The sequence below is a fragment of the Artemia sp. Qi Xiang Cuo genome, chromosome 2 (genome assembly GCF_049724085.1).
Source record: "Artemia sp. Qi Xiang Cuo chromosome 2, ASM4972408v1, whole genome shotgun sequence".
Taxonomy (NCBI): Eukaryota; Metazoa; Arthropoda; class Branchiopoda; order Anostraca; family Artemiidae; genus Artemia; species Artemia sp. Qi Xiang Cuo.
The window spans coordinates 97,127,391-97,131,968 of NC_142795.1; positions in this window are offsets into that span (position 1 = coordinate 97,127,391).

A 4,578-nucleotide genomic window follows, 5' to 3' on the forward strand; every position below is an offset into this window, starting at 1 on the left:
TCTGGTTTGGTGGGCTTTAGTCTGGGTTGGGGGGTATAGTCTGGATTTGTGTGGAGTGACGTTTGCTGGGTTTCTTGTCGGTTTTTGGGTTGTTTGTCTGGTTTGTTGAGAATTTTCTGTTTTGGTGCGAATACTCTCGTTTGATGTGTATAGCCTGGTTTGGTGGGTATAGTATGGATGGGTGGGTATAGAATGTTTTGGTGGGTATAGTCTGGTTTGGGAGGTATAGTCTGGTTTGGTGGGTATAGTCTGGTTTGGTAGGTATAGTCTGGTTTGGTGTGTAGAGTCTAGTTTGGTGAGTATAGTCTGGTTTGTGGGGTATTGTCTGGTTTGTTGGGTATAGTCTGGATTTGAGGGTATTGTATGGATTTGTGGGTATAGTGGGTATAGTCGTGGTGGGTATGGAGATTCGGGATGTTGTTGTAGATGCTGTTTGGTTTTCGTGCGGGGGGTTGGGGGGGGTTTGAGTGCTTTTGGGTGGAATACCTGGATAGTTGAGTATAGTCGGATTTGGAATGTCTAGTCTGGTTTGGTGGGTATAGTCGGGTTTGGTGGGTATAGTCTGGTTTGGTGGGTATAGTCAGGTTTGGTTGATATAGTCTGGTTTGGTTGGTATAATCTGGTTTCGTGGGTATAGTCTGGGTTTGTGGGTATATTCTGGTTTGTGGGGTATAGTCTGGTTTGGGTGGTATAATCTGGTTTGGGGTGGATAGTAGGGATTGGATGGTCTAATAAGGTGTTTTGTTTAAATTATGTTTTTGTTTGTAAATTCTTGTTATGTTTTGATATTAAGTGTTTTTTGGGAAAATAAGTTTTGGTGGGTAAAGTCAGGTTTTGTTGGTATAGTTTGGTTTGGTGGGTATAGTCTGGTTTGGTAGGTATAGTATGGTTTGGTGGGTATAGTCTGGTTTGGTGGGTATAGTATGGTTTGGGTGTGTATAGTTTGGTTGGTATTTTCTGGTTTGGTGGGTATAGTCGGTTTTGGTGATTATATTCTGTTTTTTTGGTTAGATTAATTTTTATTTTGTATTGTGTGGTTTGTATGTTTTTGTGTGGATTTTGTGGTATAGTTGGTATCGTCTGGGTTGGGGTGTATAGTCTGGTTTGCAGGGTAAAGTCGGGTTTGGTGGGTTATTGTCTTGGTTTGTGTGTATTGTCTGCTGTTTGGTTTAGAGTCTTTTTGGGTGGGTAAATTCGTTTTTTTGGTTGAGTGGCTGTTTGTTTGTGTATTTACTGGTTTGTTTGGTATTTGCGTGTTTGATGGGTATAAACTTGTTTTTAGGGTCAAGCCAGGTTTTGAGGGTGTAGACATGTCTGGTGGGACTCGGCTTGTTATTTAGTGCGGGGCTGGTGTGGTGTGTCTATACTGGTTTGTTTGGTATTGTCTGGTTTGGTGGGTATAGTCTTGTTTGGTGAGTATAGTCAGATTTGGTGGGTATAGTATGGATCGGGGTGGATAGTCTTGTTTGGTGGTCATCGTTTCGTTTTTTGTGACCTTTGGTTTGTTTGTGGGATTTGCTGGAGGTTTTTATAGATACGTGTTTTTTTTTTAGAGGCTTGAGTTTGTTATCGATACTGTTTTGTTCGTTCTATTATGCTTAGTTTTGTCTATTCTAGATATGTAGGTAAAGACAGGGTTGGTTGGTATATTCTGGTTTCGTGGGTCGAGTCGTTTGTGGGGGATAGATGCTGTTGGGTTTGGAATTGTGGATATTTGGTTTTTGATTTTGGATTTTCGGGTATTTTATTTATTTTCGTGTGTTGCGTGTCATGTCTTGTTTTGGGTGTATATTCTGGTTTGGTGTAGAATGTCTGGTTTGGTGGTGATAGTCTGGTGTTGTTGGGATTGTCGGGTTTTGTTGGTAGAGTCGTTTTTTGTTTAAATAGTCTGGTTTTTGTTTTATTTTCTTGTTTTGTTTTTTTTAAATTGCTTTGTTTTCATATTCTTGTTTTGTGGTGATTATATTGTTATATGTGTATACTATTTTTTTGTTAAGATATTATTTTTGTTTGTTGCAAGGCTGGTTGGGGTGGGTATATATTTGCTTTTTATGGCTATTCGGGTTTGGTGTGTCTAATTTTGTTGTTGGGGTAGATGCTTGGTGTGTTGTGATATTTTGGTGTGGTGTTGAGATACTTTATTTTTAGTTATATTCAGGATTTGTTGGTATATTCTTTTTTTTCTAGTATATTCTGTTTAGTTTGGCAGATTCATTTTTGTTGGGTATAGTGGGTAAAGTCCTTTTTATTTCGAATTGTCTATATAGGTGGTTATATTGTGGATTTTCGGTTTATTTGTTGATTGTCTGGTTTGGTGGGTCTAGTCTTTGTTGGTTTATATAATCTGGTTTGGTGGGTATAGTGTGGATTGGTGGGATTTTTATTGTTTTGTGGGTATAGTGGGGAAAGTCTGTTGTGGTGTGTATAGGCTGGTTTGGCGGGTATTGTCTGGTTTTGGCGGGATAGTCGGTTATTTGGTGTAATTTGGGTATGGGTTGGGATAGTCAGGTTTTTTTTGTCTTTTATTGGTTTTTGGGTCTAGTGTTGGTTTTTTTATATATTATGGATTTTTTGGTTTACTCTTTTTTTGTGTGTATTATCTTGCTTGGTTGGTATTTTATTTGTTGATGTGTCTAGTATGGTTTGATGGGTTTTGTCTGGAGTTGGGGAGCTAGTGTGCTGGTGGTGTGAGAAGGGTTTGTGGGATGGTTATTCGTTCGTTGGGTTGAGTGTCGTGTTTTGTTGTTGATATTGGGGTGAGGGTGTTTTTTTCTTTTTTTATAGTTCAATAAAGGTTTTTGTGTTATTGTCTGTTATTGTGGTTAAAATCAGGCTTGGTGGGTATAGTCTGCTTATTTGCCTCACCATTAATACTTCGATTGAAGCGTTATCTATCTAGGTCCCAATTTTAGTTAACTTCTCTGTTCTTTTAATCGTCGATTAAACTCTTAATTATAATTTTAAACACAATTCAGATATCAAAGTGGCTTTAAGAAAAATTTGTATAAATTATCATACTCATACTGTTACTTTATAACAATTAAAAACACTTTTAGTGCTTGTAAAAATGCTTTATATCCCATATAACTCACTTACTGTAGCTTTATATCACTTATAAACGTTTTTAATAATTATATAAAATATTTGTTTTGCTTAGAAGACTCTTTGTATGCCTTATAACACTTATAAATGTATTTAGCGCTTTTATAAATGATTTCTATCCATTATAAGACTATTACCTTTTCTTTATATAACTTATAAACGCTATTTGCTATTTTATGAAAGATTTTTTGTTATTATTTGACTATGATTTATGAATTAAAACACTGATAAACATTATTAGGGTTGTTATAAAAGTTTGTAATCGTTTTTAATAAACTTAACTTTGCCTTAATTCAATTAAAAAGTTTTTAATGCTTTTATAAAAGCTTTGTTTTTATACTTTGAAACTTACAGTTTTTTAATTAAACCAATACAAACTTTTAGTGCTTTTACAAATGCTTTGAATAACTTATAAGAACTCACAAATATAGCTCTTAATATGGCTTTTCAGTGTGTTTTACAACGAAAATATGCAAAATACGATGAAAATACGTTTCCATAACTCTGTTTAATATTACTCATTTAGCGAAGTAAAGGTTTGGCTAAAAAATATCAATTTCAGTGGAACGATCAAAAATATAGCTCATAATATGGCTTTTCATTGTGTTTTACTACGAAAATATGCAAAATACGATGAAAATACGTTCCCATGATTCTAATTCATATCCTTCAATTAGCGAGGTCAAGGCTTGGCTAAAAAAAAATGGAATTCTCAGTTTGGTGGGTTTGGTGGGTATAGTCTGGTTTGGTGGGTATAGTCTGGGGTGGTGGGTATAATCTTGTTTGGGGGGTATTTTCTGGGTTTGGTGGGTATAGTCAGGTTTGGTGGTTATAGTCTGGTTTTGTGGGTATAATCTGGTTTGTGGGGGAGTGGGTGGTTGGTTGGTTTATTTGTTGATGGATTGTGTTTGTCTTGTGTGTGATAGTTAGTATTTTTTTGTGGGGTTTTTTTCGTTTAGTGTGGATTGTAGTTTTTTGGTGGATATAGTCTGTTTTGGGATGTCTGCTCTGGTTGGTTGGTATAGTATGTTCTTTTGAGTATATTCTGGTTTGGTGGGTAGATTATTTTGCGGTGGGTCTATACTAGTTTTTTGTGTTTAGACAGGAAGGTTTGTTATAGTGTGGTTTGTTGGGCATAGTGGGTATATTGTTGGTGTGTGTGTTGATGCGTGTTTGACGGGTAAAATCTTGATGTGTGGTTAGTGGCTGAAGTGGGGGTTATATTCTGTTGGTGTGGTTCTAGTCTATTTATTTGGGAATATACTTGTGTGGTGGGTCTAGGCTGTGGGGTTGTTGAAATTCTGGGGGTGGGTGGATTGTCTTTGTTGGTGGTATAGTCTGGTTTGGTGGGGAGAGTGGGGTTTCGTGGTGTAGTCTTGTCTTTGGTTGAGTTTCGTGTGGTTGGTGGAGATTTGTGTGGTGTTGTGATATCAGGAATTTTTGAGTATATACAGATTATTAGGGTATTTTCATGTT